Source organism: Pseudochaenichthys georgianus, chromosome 13 (genome assembly GCF_902827115.2).
Source record: "Pseudochaenichthys georgianus chromosome 13, fPseGeo1.2, whole genome shotgun sequence".
Lineage (NCBI taxonomy): Eukaryota > Metazoa > Chordata > Actinopteri > Perciformes > Channichthyidae > Pseudochaenichthys > Pseudochaenichthys georgianus.
This window is the reverse complement of record NC_047515.1, coordinates 40,525,130-40,541,095: the sequence shown is the minus strand read 5'-3', so window position 1 is coordinate 40,541,095 and position 15,966 is coordinate 40,525,130.

The following is a 15,966-nucleotide window of genomic DNA, read 5'->3' as shown; positions in this document are numbered from 1 at the left end:
ACCATAGCCAATAACAAATAAATGTAACGTATTTTATTTTTGTTGTTCATTTATATCTTATTTTACCTAGTTAACATTTATTTAGCAGTGATAAAACCGCTTCTTAAAAAGCACAACCTCGATCCAGAGGTTTTAGCCAACTATAGACCTATTTCTAATCTTCCGTTCCTCTCAAAAATTCTTGAGAAAGCGGTCGCAAAACAGTTGTGTGATTACTTAAAAAACAATGATTTATTTGAAGATTTTCAGTCTGGCTTTAGAACACATCATAACACAGAGACAGCTCTGGTTAAAGTCACAAATGACATTCTAATAGCCTCAGACAAGGGACTTGTCTCTATTCTTGTTTTGCTCGATCTCAGTGCTGCATTTGATACTATTGACCATGATATCCTATTGCAAAGACTAGAGCACTTAGTTGGCATACAGGGAACTGCTTTAGGCTGGTTTAGGTCCTATCTATCTGAACGCTCTCAGTTTGTACGTGTTAACGATGAATCTTCCACGCAAACCAAAGTTAGCCATGGAGTGCCACAGGGCTCAGTGCTCGGACCTATTTTGTTCACATTATATATGCTTCCGTTAGGCAATATTATAAGGAATCATTCTGTAAACTTTCATTGTTATGCGGATGATACTCAACTATATTTATCAATCAAGCCTGATGAAATTAATCATCTAAATAAAATTCAAGACTGCCTTAAGGACTTAAAAACGTGGATGACCTTAAACTTTTTGATGTTAAACACGACCAAAACTGAAGTTATTGTACTTGGCCCGAAGAATCTACGAAACAAATTATCTAAAGATATACTAACTATGGATGGCATTAATTTGGCCTCCAGTGAGACTGTAAGGAATCTTGGTGTTATATTTGATCAGGATTTATCCTTTAACGCCCACATAAAATCAATTTCAAGGACCGCCTACTTCCATCTACGTAACATTGCAAAAATCAGGCATATCTTGCCTCAAAACGATGCAGAGAAACTAGTCCATGCATTTGTTACTTCTAGGCTGGATTATTGTAACTCTTTATTATCAGGGAGTACCAAGAAGTCAGTCAAGTCGCTTCAGCTGATTCAAAATGCTGCGGCTCGTGTACTAACCAGAGTTAGGAAAAGGGACCACATTACTCCTGTTCTGGCTGCCTTACACTGGCTCCCTATAGAACACAGGATAGAATTTAAAATTCTTCTTCTCGCCTACAAAGCCCTTAATGGGCACGCGCCATCTTACCTTAAAGAACTCATTATACCCTACTGTCCTACTAGGGCATTGCGTTCCAAGAATGCAGGGTTGTTGGTTGTTCCTAGAGTCTCTAAAAGTACAATGGGAGCCAGAGCCTTTTCTTATCAAGCTCCACATTTGTGGAATCAGCTTCCAGATTGTGTTCGGGCGGCAGACACCCTATCCGTTTTTAAGAGTGCGCTGAAGACCTTCCTTTTTGATAAAGCTTATAGTTAGGGCTGATTAGATTCAGCCCCTAGTTTTGCTGATATAGGCTTAGTTTGTCAGGGGACATCTTACTTCTTCCTTCTCTCTGTCTATACCTGTGTACTCTCATGTTCCGATTAACCCAGCTTCCCCAAATGTCTTTCTTTTTGGTGTCTATATAAGCCGGGATCCGGAGTCATGGATGATCCTGCGGGCCTGTGTCCTGGATCGCGAGCGCTGGATCTTGAGTCGTGGCTGTGGTCCTGGATGGATATCCTCGTGGATTCATCTTCCTATTATACACACATGCATTTCCAAACATTTGGACTACCTATGTTGCAAATGTATTATCTTTTCAATTTACACACGGCATCTATTGCACGTCTGTCCGTCCTGGGAGAGGGATCCCTCCTCTGTTGCTCTCCCTGAGGTTTCTCCCATTTTTCCCTTTAAACTGGGTTTTCTTTGGAAGTTTTTCCTTGTACGATGTGAGGGTCTAAGGACAGAGGGTGTCGTATTGTCATACTGATATTCTGTACACACTGTGAAGACCACTGAGACAAATGTAACATTTGTGATATTGGGCTATATAAATAAACATTGATTGATTGATTGATTGATTGATTGATTTATTCATGCATTTTTTTTAATATCTCCAGTTTCAAACGATATTTTTGGTTTACTCTCCTATAGTATGCATTGGAATGATTTCAAACCTGTTGTTATTTATCCTAATAGTTATAAAGGTGTGCCTTGGAAATATTTGTTTCATAAATTGTGACCAAACCGTTTGAGACCCACTGAGACCCCATTTACACCGGAACGTTTGCGCACCATATGTGTTTTCAAAAAAGTCTTCCGTTCACACGCATTCGGCTCAATTAACGTGTCCGTTCTCACGAGACCGCTGGAAACGCTGTAGTCCATATGCCGGGCCTCTAAGTGGCGCTGCTGCCGCCACAAAATACACCAAAAGCAGCAAAGAAGACCCCGGAGCATGGTTGCCATGGTTGCCCTTCTGTTTATTCTCCGCGGAGGACGGCGTGTGCTCCTGCTGTAAATCTCTCCGGTAGTCCACCAGCAGATGAAAAACACCCACCCAGCAGAGTTTCCGTTAAAAAATGTTCCCGCCGGTCAACATGTCCGTTAAAGTTTAAATCTTCTGGGTTTTTATCGTACTTGGATTAAAACAGACAGAACAAAATTAATGTTTGACTTTGCAACAGATTTTTTTTGGCAACAACTGCAGTTCATTGTGATATGAAAGGACCCTCCGTGCTAAACTAAGATCAGATAAGACTTGTATTGGGCTAAAAAAATACAGCTCTTTTGACACACACTACACTATACATAATAACACATCATTGCATAAGAGAACACAAAGCACATTTTAAAAAACCCACTATGATTTGATTATATATTTTAAGTATAAGTGATTATTTATTTACCCCCGCCATTGTTTCACCTGGTTTCCACTGCTTTGTTTTCGTAGGTTACTTGCAGCACCTGTAGGACAAATTAGTAAGCTTTAGTAAAACTGCTTCATTCTCCCTTTAGTGAAAATGTATCAATTATAAATAATCAAAAATCTTTTAAGTAACTAGTACAATATTGGTTTCCAAATAAAATAAAAATACTTATGTAAAGTGTCCCAAAATCATACTTAACGGTGGGGTATGTAATTTTGGAGAAACCAGCTCGAGTGCGCTAGAATTTGAAAGTATGCAGCAGAAAAAAATCTGCCCCTTCTATGAAAGTAGATATGGTGCAAAATGCGAGAGCGTGAAAACCTGATGTGAGCACTTGCAGAAAAAAAATCTGTGCTTGTGTGCATACATTTACACTTGTATAAAATATCCACGTAACTGTGAACCAAATGTACACTTGTATAAAATATCCACGTAACTGTGAATCAAATTTACACTTGTAATGATATCCACGTAACTGTGAACCAAATTTGAAGTCACAGAAGAAATTTTTTTTTGTTGTAGCTTGTAGGAAAAAAATGAATTTAGAGATTAAATGTTCACTTGCAGAAAAATACACATTTTTTAAATATATTTTCCATTACAACTGCAACTTTATTTATTACAACCTCTCAAATCAGTCATTACAACTTGACGAATCTGCTCTGTGGCAGTATAAATCGACGAATCTGCGGTCTTGACTTTTGCTACACTTCTTGCGATAAATGTGTCGCAAAAGTAATTTTCACCTGTAGATGTGGGGGGAGGGAGGGGGGTTGGAGCGAAGGGGCGGAGCTATCAGAAGGACGAGGCTCGGGTGACTGGAGACTGCGGGGCTAACGGTTCGTGTCGCTACCAGTCCGCTGACATGGCGCATCAATGAACGGTACATTTTGGCCCATTACTTGCCCAGTATTACTTTGAATATTATTATTGTGATTGAGGATTAAATCCGCTTTGAAGACCACCGTTTTATATCGTGCAGTTTAGCGGCAAAATAACATCAGTTAGCCAGCTAACGATAGCTTTGTTGAGTTTATTCTAGCTAAACAAGTAGTGGTTGTCGTCTATACAGCAGTAATTCATATATTATAGCCTACTGCTTTGGCACTAACGGTTGATAACCGTTTATGAAAATAAAACCAATTCAACTGTACTGAAATAATGACAAGTTTTATAATTGTCTTGGGCTCCTGCTGTGTTTTTAAAGCCTTTGTAAATTATCCATGCTATTTTCTATTTAGAACGAAGACTTCAGAATCTTAAAATCCCTTAACGTTTCTATGCAATTGTGCTAAATTCAACTCTGGAATCAAGCACATATTAATATGTTTGCATGACATTAGTTATTTACATTTTTCCATCACTGAACTATACGTTTAATACATTTAAGTCAAGCTAAGGTACATGTGTACAGCTAGTTAGTGCTCTTACCGATGCCTCCTCCAAACAGCATAATAACCAGACTGTATAATTAAAACTAAGTACCAGTTCTAGATCCTTGACTTTAGACAAACAATTCAAAAGACAACAAGGTGCCTCTTAACCTGAGATATTAGTTATACAGTAATAGTATTGACAATCTAAAAAAACTGAGCAACTCAACAGTCAACTTTATGTTTCTTATTGTCTCTAAAGCATTTATTATTTTCATTTTTCCCCTCTCATATTCAGTGTGGATGGATTGAGACAGCGTGGTGTCCAGAGAGCTGCAGAGACTTCAGGGAGAAACCTCCGTGTGATGGACGTCCTGTCTGTTGGTGTGGAGAGGACTGAGGGTCTTTCCTCAGCGAGGAGGACCAGGGCTGATGGAGGAGCCCATGCTGGGCAAAGCTGATACCAACTGCACAGGCCTAGTCTGTCACTTTATTTGACTAAATGTGTTTACTTATACATTTAATAGGTTTACACCTTCTGTCCATATGTGCTTTTTATTTAAAACATTTGATTAACTTTTGGTTCACATTTCAAGAAATTGTATTTGTATTTGCACTCCTTTTGTCCATTATTCTTACTGAAAATGTTAGATTACACATTCATGGAAAAACCCCTCAACTTAACTGATGTGTAGGTGATCTAGTATTTAGTATTGTTTATTGGAATGTATATCAGTGTATTCAAGTCAATACTTCATTCATTTAAACCAATATCTTTCTTGATTCTTTGTACAGTATGAAAAAAGAGTCTTAGTACCTGAGCTGAAGTTCACTGCTGTGAGGCGTCCAGTTTTGTCTCTCACTCTCTGGTCCAGCCTGTCTGCATCACCTGGACACCTTAAACAAACAGATATATATGTAAAGTACCATGTGTGCAAACAATATAACTGATTCTCTTCTGTTGAACATGTTGGATTGTGTAGAGTCAGGGTCCTTTTTATTTTACTGTAACTTTGGAAATTGTGTTACCAATGCTTACTGTTTATTTGATATCAATTTGTAATACAATTAATAAAAACAACAAGGTTTGGGTTCGTTCTTCAGATATGACTGACGTTAACGTGTAAGCTCAATAATGAACTCCAGCTCAACCAACCATATTGTAATATCTAAGTAATCATCTTGAAATATGACATTAATAATTGTAATATACACACATCTTATTGTGAGGTTGATTTCACATACACTACTTCGACGTTAGCTAAATAGAAAATAGCATGGATAATTTACAAAGGCTTTAAAAACACAGCAGGAGCCCAAGACAATTATAAAACTTGTCATTATTTCAGTACAGTTCAATTGGTTTTATTTTCATAAACGCTTATAAACCGTTAGTGCCAAAGCAGTAGGCTATAACGGAGCGTCCACGCTACAGCTCCAAAAATAGCTTGGAGCTGGGCGTGTTTGGAGCTTGGGGATTTTATTCAAGCAACACGACCAACAACCAATCACATGAATCTCCCGCCCCCGACATACAAAGCAAAAACCCCCGGGGATTTTATGTGAGCAATATATATATAAACTCCCCAAACAGGCGAAAACCTACCAGTTTCCCCCACTGTCTCTGCCACCTCCCTCCATGCCTGGTTCCTCCGGTTTGTATCCCGGTAGGTGAAGAGGGTCTGGTCATACAAAACCGGGTAATTCGCTACGGCGATAGTTAGTTTCTCCTCCGACTTTTTTTGAAATATAGAAATGAACGGCGGGATATCTCTCCCAGCTTAGACGCGGTTTGATTGGCTACGGCTTCAGCTGTCAGATTTTGGGAAACGGGATTTGATTGGCTGGCGCTGGCTACTCCGGCGTCTCAGGCGACAGAAGTTGAACATTGTTCAACTTCTGTCGCCTGAGACGCCTGAGACGCCTCGCTCTGCTACCCACAATTCAGTTCGGCGAACAATAATAATATTCAAAGTAATACTGGGCAAGTAATGGGCGAAACTTACCGTTGATTGACGCGCCATGTCAGCGGACTGGTAGCGACACGAACAGTAGCCCCGCTGTCATCCGGTTCGACCTGACTGTGACTGTGACTGACCCAAGCCTCGTCCTTCTGATAGCTCCGCCCCTTCGCTCCAACCCCCCTCCCTCCCCCCACATCTACAGGTGAAAATTACTTTTGCGACACATTTATCGCAAGAAGTGTAGCAAAAGTCAAGACCGCAGATTCGTCGATTTATACTGCCACAGAGCAGATTCGTCAAGTTGTAATGACTGATTTGAGAGGTTGTAATAAATAAAGTTGCAGTTGTAATGGAAAATATATTTAAAAAATGTGTATTTTTCTGCAAGTGAACATTTAATCTCTAAATTCATTTTTTTCCTACAAACTACAAAACATTTTTTTTTCTTCTGTGACTTCAAATTTGGTTCACAGTTACGTGGATATTTTTTACAAGTGTAAATTTGATTCACAGTTACGTGGATATTTTATACAAGTGTAAATGTAAGCACACAAACTCAGATCTTTTTTCTGCAAGTGCTCACATCAGGTTTTCACGCTCTCGCATTTTGCACCATATCTACCTTCATACCTTCCTTCAGACTTCCTCACAGAGCCCCTCCTCCAACACACACACACACGCACATGACCAATGAGGGCACGAGATAAGTTTGTGCCCCGATGGAAGGCTGACAGGCAGGTAGGCCATCCAGTTATTTTAGCCGGCTCAGATGATTGGTCGTGCTTTTTACAGCGCCACGGCTTCCATGGATGACTTTTTTTTAATGTATTTATCGTCAAAGCATTTAATGTATTCATTGCTATCGGGATGTTAAGAGCATTCCATGGAATATAACAAGTGTTTCTGAAATCAATTACATACCCCACCTTTAAAGGTGGGGTAGGTAAGTTTCAGAAACCGGCTCGAGATACACTTTTTGTTATATTCCATGGAATGCTCTTAACATCCCGATAGCAATGAATATCTGAAGTGCTTTGACAACAAATCCATACAAAAATGTCATCTGTAGAAGCCGTAATACTGTAAAAAGTCAGCCTTCCATCGGGGCACACACTTATCTCGTGCCCTCATTGGTCATGTGCGCGTTCGTGTGTGTTGGAGGAGGGGCTCTGTAAGGAAGTGGCAGATTTTCTCCGGTTGTGTATTTTCAAATTCTAGCGATCTCGAGCCGGTTTCTCAAACTTACCTACCCCACCTTTAATTTTCTAGTTTAGCGGATAAATAGTTATTAAAATACCAAATTGATCATTGAGTGGCAGCCTTTTTGTCTTTATAATAACATCGCCCGAGGGTCACAAGTGGACCTGTTTTTCAGGTCTCAGGCTCGAAAATTCCCTGAACAAAGGACCATATCTTCCCTTCTAAAAGGGTTAAATTAATAATCTTTTTTCTCAAAGCAATGATAAACCTGTGAGTTGGATGTAGAAGAGTCAGAATCTATATAGATGTTTTTTATTTTAAAGAAAATTCAGATTGAACATAGTAAAAAACTGTAAATTATAGTGTCCGTCCAAAAATAATCTTTTACTTATAGTGAAAACCACCCTTGGATGATGGTAAGGTAGACTAAAAGCTTTAGGAATCAAAAGTACAAGATATAATAAGTACCCTGTATCAAGGATTGATGCCAAAACAAGTGACATTTTACCTTTTTAGAGAGGTTTAGCAAAAGAAACTCCACCTCTAAGGTGATTTGGGTGGAAATGGGCGTTTTTACCGTTTCTCTGGAACCCATTGGTCGATTTTGGTGATTGACATCTCTTTTTTACCGTTAGAGCCAATAGAATCGAAGGAGGATTTTCACATACACCCATGTTGACAAAAAAGGTGGGGGCTTTGCGCATGCAGGTTTGCTTCAGAGCGAACCTATCTCTCGCTCTGACATCTGGAAACGGAAAAGCAGGTTTATTGCTTATCAGAAATCATTTCAAAGGGACACAGACACATTGGATTCACCTATGGATTAACTTCAGCAGCATTTTTATTGTTTTAATGCTTTGAAGACCACTTTTGACACAGGTAAGCCATGTTAGCGTTTTTAGCTACCTAGCGCCACATGTTTTGATGTCTGTTTTTGTTTATAAAGTCACGAGTTCTTATCATGGAGCGATGATTTATATACCGATCGATTCTGTTTCATCTCACAATCAGATCGATGGGTTGGACGTGCAGCTACGATAAGTAATAAGGGTGTTATGAGTGAGTTTCTGTGCAAAACGCTGTTAGCATTTTTTCGCTCGTGGCTAATTCATAGGCCCAGCGCTAGCTTTGTGGGTTTAAAAAAAAAAAAAAAAAGATCAGTTAGCTGAGTTTCTTCCCGTTACATGGATATAAAACATTCATAGTTTATTCAATATTAAGATGCCCTCAGACTCTGTTTCCTGCAGATGACGCGTTTTCCCCCCGGTTTTAAGCCTGATTTTTTTTTTATTATCCTTTTAATTTATAGCATTTTTTTTATTCAAGATGTAGCCTACATGACATTTTTTGTTTCGTTTTTCAGATGTAACCCCGGCGGGTCTAAAAGGACCTGGGAACAAACTCAAATTAAATATAAAAACATCATTCAATCTGGTAAGTTTCCCTCTTTTGAGATCTTAAAAATACATACACGTTTTGTATTGCTTCAATTGGTCTGTGTTTCATAACTGTGTAGGAAAGCGGTCACATTTTTTCCCAATGCTTGCAGCCAACAACAACAAAAAGGACCAGAGGAAGACAGGAGGGGGCCCTCGTCCAGCAGAATTCACCCCTGCCGAGGAGCTGGCCCTCAGCAACAATGAGGGTCGGCCCTTGATGGTAGGGGTGGAAGGGGGGTTCTCTACAGACCCTGGTGGCAGCAGCTCCCACCACATGTTTATACAGGGTAAGAGTCAGGGAGCTTTTAAACAGCTGGGATGCTATAAAACACAAATATATAATATATATATTGTTGTGGGAGTCAGTAACATGTATTTTATTTTTCTGCGATGATGGGCTGAGAACGTGGTGTTGTGCTGGCCCCCTCCCAAATCAACAACTACCTCATACAGAGGTAACGTAACCTTTGGTATGTCACATATATGGTCGCTGAATATGGATAAAATAGACCATTTACATTTCTTCTTTTTTTCAGGAGTGCCTAGATGATGCTTCTAAATAACTGCCTTACCAACTGTAACAGATGCCTACTTTAGAAAATGTCTTAAAAAAACTATAGGATGATCCCGTGATTCCTGTTTTCTTTTTTTAGGGAGATAATATTTATTTTAAGTGTGTTGCTTATTTTAGTGGGCAGGTTTTTTTTATGAGATACCTATGGGAGACGGGTGGAACACCTTCCTGACTTATCCTGTATGTTGTTGGGTTATAATGAGAAAAGCCAATGTGATAAAACTCTGAGTGGCACAGATGAAACCACAGGTCAATGTCCCAACTATTCAGCTCCCCTCATTGATCAAATCAATGACGGTGTGTCAGAACTGTCTTTAATCAGAAAAAGACAGAACTGAGGTAATTCTTTTTGGAGACAAGTCAGAGCTGAGCTTCATTAGGCAATGTTCAAAACAACAGAAGAAGCCAGAAATCTAGGTGTAGTCATGGACTCTGACCTGAGTTTGAACAGTCACATTAAAACAGTTACTAAATCAGCCTACTATCACCTAAAGAATATATCTAGGATTAAAAGACTAATGTCACAGCAGGATTTGGAAAAACTTGTCCATGCCTTTATCTTCAGTAGACTGGACTACTGCGAAATTGACGCTCGGCAGTCACAGCTCATCACAGCTGCTGCTCGTGCTCTGAAACTCACCTGAGGAACAGGTTACACGCCGTCAGCGCTGAGACGTGATCCACCTTTGCTGAGTTCCGGATGAGAGCCACGTTCAACCTCATCCACCACAGCGAACCCGAGTTCCACTAAAAGCACGCCGGGAAGGGTTTCAGGAGCCACTCCACACTGGGCGAATCACTTCTGGGATCCTACTTTTGCCCGCCGAGTGGATTTAGCACGAGAGGGAGCTACTCTTGCAGAGATAAAGAGTCGGAAGTGTGGTCCCGGCTCTGCTCTCGCTGCCCTTCTCGCCGCTCCTCACACCGCGTATCGCCGCTCCTCTTGCCGCTCCTCTTGCCGCTCCTCTTGCCGCTCCTCTTGCCGCTCCTCTCGCCGCTCCTCACACCGCTCCTCTTGCCGCTCCTCTTGCCGCTCCTCTTGCCGCTCCTCTTGCCGCTCCTCTTGCCGCTCCTCTTGCCGCTCCTCTCGCCACTCCTCACACCGCGTATCACCGCTCCTCTCCGCGCCTGTGCTACCGGCCGAGATGTAAAGTGGATTAAATAGCCAGTGTAACGCGGTGGGATTACCTTCTCTACTCTGCTGTGCTGCTAAAGCTGAGGCCTGGTTCCACCTTGCTCCGGGAACAGCGTGGATACTGTTGTGCTGGACTGGGAGAATGGCGGGTGTCGTGTTTCTGCTGTGCCTTTTCTTGGCTGTGCTGGACAAGGAGAAGATCGCTAGTCGTCCTGAACAATCTACTGGATTCGGGTATGTTCTGCCGCCCGCAGTGGACATCCCCTGTACAGTTTCGGAGGTGTTGCACAAACAATTGCTGGTTGCACTGTCGCGGACTTTCATTTCGGAAAATGTTTGTCTTTCTCACATGCCTGCCACGATGGTCCTTCAGAATTGTTTTTTAAACTCTAATCTCACTTTTGCGAAGTTTGCTGGTGACTCTAGAACAGCTGACAATGTATGTGTGTTGATTAAGAGGAAAAGGTGCTTGGTATTTTTATTGTTGTTACTATCAGGAAATGTACAGCCAAATCCAGGTCCACCGAGCAGTATTAGTCAAATAGCTACTCCTGCTGATTTTATATCTAGATCTGGGCTAGGTTTAATTCATTTAAATGTGCGTAGTCTGTTACCTACATTAGATTTTGTCCGTATTTGGGCGAGTTCGACTGATGCTGATGTCATTGTCTTATCAGAAACGTGGCTAGATAAATCCATTTTGGCCTCTGACATTTACATAAATGGTTACAGTGTATATCGTACTGACCGGCCTAAAAAAGGTGGTGGCGTTGCCATTTATGTGAAAAATAAGTTTTGTGTAACTAATATGGTTTCCAAATCTGTTAGTAAACAGCTAGAATTTTTAGCCGTGAATATTGAGGTAACAAAGGGTCAACAGCTCATGGTGGTGGGCTGCTACAGGGCTCCTTCGGCTGTCAAGGACTCTTTATCGTCATTGGCAAAACTGTTATCACAACTTTCCTACAAGGAAATAGTGCTGCTTGGTGATTTTAATTGGGACTGGTTAACTTCTGTGTCAGAGGATTTTAAAAACCTGTGTACCTCATTGCATTTTACCCAGATTATAGACAGTCCTACTCGCCCAAATATTAAGTCCCCAAATAAATCCTCCTTAATTGATCTAATTTTAACAAATGTTCCACATAAATACTGCAGCATCTGATATTTAAGAAGTGTGTTACATTTGAAATGGCAGAAAGTCTTGTTGCAATTTCCAGATATTAAAAGAGGTCCTTTGAGTTTCTCTGGTAATTATCAATAGTAGCAGTTAAGTGAATACTGTTCAAACAATACTTGTGTTTGTGTTTTATATTGATTTCTCTGTTTTATCCTTTCATAAATGTGAGGACTAAAATGGCTATGAACAAAGGGCTAGTAAAACATGGTTTTATTGCTCTGTGGGGGAGGTGTTATGCAGGACATGGTGCTAGGTGGGGGAAGATCGCTAGCATGTCATGTTTTCAGGGAAGTCTACATGTCTTGAATAGTATATGTGTGGGTTTAATTACTTTGTATTTTGTGTAACCAGAAGTTGGAGATATGAGAGGTGAAATATTTGTGTTATCTTTGGAAGCAAAGAAATATCCTTTAAGACACATCTGAGGTCTCTGGAATGTGGGGGGGGGGGGGGGGGGGGGGGTGTGTGTGGAGGTTGAGTAAACTCCACCCCTTCCTGTATCTATTGGTATGAAAGCCTATTCAGCTTTTTGTTCTCTCTCTCTCTTCTGGCGCCGCCGGACCGGAAGGTCGTGGCGGCCCGTGAACAAGGGACAGGAGTAGGCCTACTCCTGACATTACGCATATGATATGATATGGTTTTGTATGGTAATGTATTGATTGTATTGCATTGTTATATTACCATTAAAATAGATTATTGTTTTTAACGGATACTTGTATGTTCTGGATTCCTTCCTGTATGATAACCAGCTTGTTAGGGACGCGCAGAGATTTGGAAAGCGGACCAGTTGTCCCTACAAATTTCTAACAATACTCATCTGTGGGAGTATTTGCTAATGATGTGAGTGACCACTGTGTTGTAGCCACAATTAGGGACACTAAGGTCCAAAAGGTTAAACCACGTATCATCACAAAGAGAGACAAAAACACTTTGTTGGAGCAGGGTTATTTACATGATCTGTTTGATTTTGATTGGGGTAGAATCAATTTGTGTGCTGATGTAGAAACTGCATGGTCTTATTTTTATCTTGGTTTTATGAAAATTATAGATAGACATGCACCTCTGCGTAAATTTAGAGTGAAGGGACGAAACAATCCCTGGTTTCTGCTGAGCTGTCCAGTCTCCTTCATGAGAGAAATAATGCTTGGGCTAAGGCTAGGAAATCAGGCTCAGAGGTAGAATGGCTACGTTTTAGGCAGCTAAGAAATAGCTTCACATCTCAAATAAAAAGTGCTAATCAAAGTACTATTTGTCGGTTACCACAGAAAACCTGAATATCCTAGGAATGTTGGAAAGCCATAAAATCGATTTCCACTGGTGATATCCCAAATGAGCTACCTCCGTGCCTCACCACAGCATCTGGCATTATATCAGACAGGGCTACTATGCTAAATTGCTTTAATGAGCATTTTGTGTCTTGTGGCTCTCTGTTTGGCTGTGTGGCTCCTGTGAACGCTCCAATCCTTGACTCTGAACAATGTGGTCTGGAAAACCCTTTCAGTTTTACTCCTTTAACTATTGGTATTGTTCATGAAGCATTATCCAAGTTAGATCCTAGGAAATCGGCTGGCCCGGACAACTTAGAACCTTTCTTTTTAAAGATAGCTGCAGATTTTATTGCTCCACCTCTTACTTCTCTTTTTAACCTCTCCCTCAGCACAAACACAATTCCAAAAGTATGGAAGTCTGCTTATGTCTTGCCTTTACTGAAAGGAGGGGAGGCAACTATTTTAAATAACTATAGGCCAATCTCTAAATTGTCAGTTCTGGCTAAGGTGCTCGAACGCTTAGTGAGTGAACAAGTAAAGGAGTTTTTATGTATAAATGATATCCTGTCTAAACATCAGTCAGGATTCAGAAAGAAACACAGCACCATCACTGCGACAATGAAAGTGGTAAATGACATTACTACTATTTTAGATAATAAGCAGAGTTGTGCAGCTCTGTTTATTGACTTATCCAAAGCGTTTGATACCGTCGATCATCACATCTTAAAGCAGAGGCTACTCAGTATAGGCCTATCCAGCCATGCAGTGGGTGGTTTGTGAACTACTTCTCTGAAAGGTCCCAATGTGTTCACTTTGATGGACTGTCTTCTGAATGGTTAAACATTTATAATGGTGTTCCACAAGGTTCTGTTTTAGGACCACTTTTATTCTCCATATATATTAACAGTGTAGGTGATGATGTGGATGAAGCTACTTTACATTTTTATGCGGATGATACCGTGATGTACTGTGCAGGTCCCTCCATTCAGGAGTCTGTTGTTAAATTACAAGCTGTTTTTAACACTATTCAGACTCAGCTCTCTGAGTTTAAGCTTCTTTTAAATGTGGATCAAACCAAGGTAATGCTCTTTTCAAAAGCTAAAAAGACACCAGAGCCTGTTTAGATATTGTAACTACGCAAGGAACAAAACTTGAAGTTGTTGCCTGTTACAAATACCTTGGTATCTGGCTTGATGATTGTCTCTCTTTTAAACTTCATGTCAATAACCTGCTTAAAAAGCTGAGAGTTAGGCTAGGGTTCTTTTCAGGAACAAGTCCTGTTTCTCGCTTGAGGCCAGGAAAAGGCTCTGTGACCTTTGACCTGTGCTGGACTCTGGGGATCTGATATATATGAATGCACCTGCTAATTACCTGAGCAAATTGGATGCTGCGTATCACAGTGCTCTGAGATTTGTCACAAATTGTAAAGCGCTTACACATCACTGTACACTGTATACCAAGGCAGGTTTACCATCACTCTCTGTACGGAGGCTCAGTCATTGGTACACGTTTATCTATAAAGCTTTGTTGGGTAAACTCCCGTATTATATCTGCTCTCTGATAACACGGAGAGTTGCAAGCAGCTATTGTCTGAGGTCACATGATGTAGTCTTGTTAGATGTGCCAAGAGCAAGGACTGTCTTAGGTAAGACAGCTTTTATGTGCGCAGCTCCACTTGCTTGGAACAATCTTCAGCAAGAATTGAAACTGAGCAATCTCATTCCTCTGCATGTTTTTAAAGCTAGGGTAAATGAAATGCTTGCTGATACAATGGGCACTTGTAAATGTCTATAACTATGTATCCTGTAAATATAATGTATGATGTCCTTTATTGTTTTATGTTTCATGTGGAACCTATATGCTGCAGGTCTGCCTTGAAAAAGAGATCTATGATCTCAATGGGACCAATCTGGTTAAATAAAGGTTTGAAATGAAATGAGATGACTGCAATGGTGTCTTCACAGGTCTCACTAAAAAATCTATTAGAAAGCTGCAGCTGATTCAGAACGCCGCTGCTCGAGTCCTCACTAACACTAAGAAAGTGGATCACATCACTCCAGTTCTGAAGTCTTTACACTGGCTTCCTGTGTGTCAAAGAATAGATTCAAAAATACTGCTGCTGGTTTATAAAGCATTGAATCTGATCTGCTGCTAAATTATGAAGGCAAGGCATTTCAAATAAGTCATTAAAAAGAAAAGATAATAAAATAAACATTAAAAGAAAAAATACATGGATAAAAGTTACAGTGCAGTCTAAGATATGAATAGTTCAATTAAAAGCAGCGACAAAAAGAAAAGTCTTCAGCCTGGATTTAAAAGTAGTCAGAGTTGCAGCGGACCTGCAGGTTTCTGGGAGTTTGTTCCAGATGTTTGGAGCATAATAACTGAACGCTGCTTCTCCATGTTTAGTTCTGACTCTGGGGACAGAAAGCTGACCAGTCCCAGAGGACCTGAGAGATCTGGATGGTTCATCATTTAGCAGGAGGTCAGAAATGTATTTTGGGCCTAAACCATTCAGTGCTTTATAAACCAGCAGCAGTATTTTGAAACCTCTTCTTTGACACACAGGAAGCCAGTGTAAAGACTTCAGAACAGGAGTGATGTGATCCACTTTCTTAGAGTCAGTGAGGACTCGAGCAGCAGCGTTCTGAATCAGCTTCCTAATAGATTTTTTAGTGACACCTGTGAAGACACCATTGCAGTAGTCCAGTCTACGGAAGATAAAGGCATGGACACGTTTTTCCAAATCCTGCTGTGACATTAGTCTTTTAATCCTAGATATGTTCTTTAGGTGATAGTAGGCTGATTTAGTAACTGTTTTAATGTGACTGTTGAAACTCAGGTCAGAGTCCATGACTACACCTAGATTTCTGGCTGTATCTGTTGTTTTGAACATTGCACACTGAAGCTCAGCGCTAACTTTTATA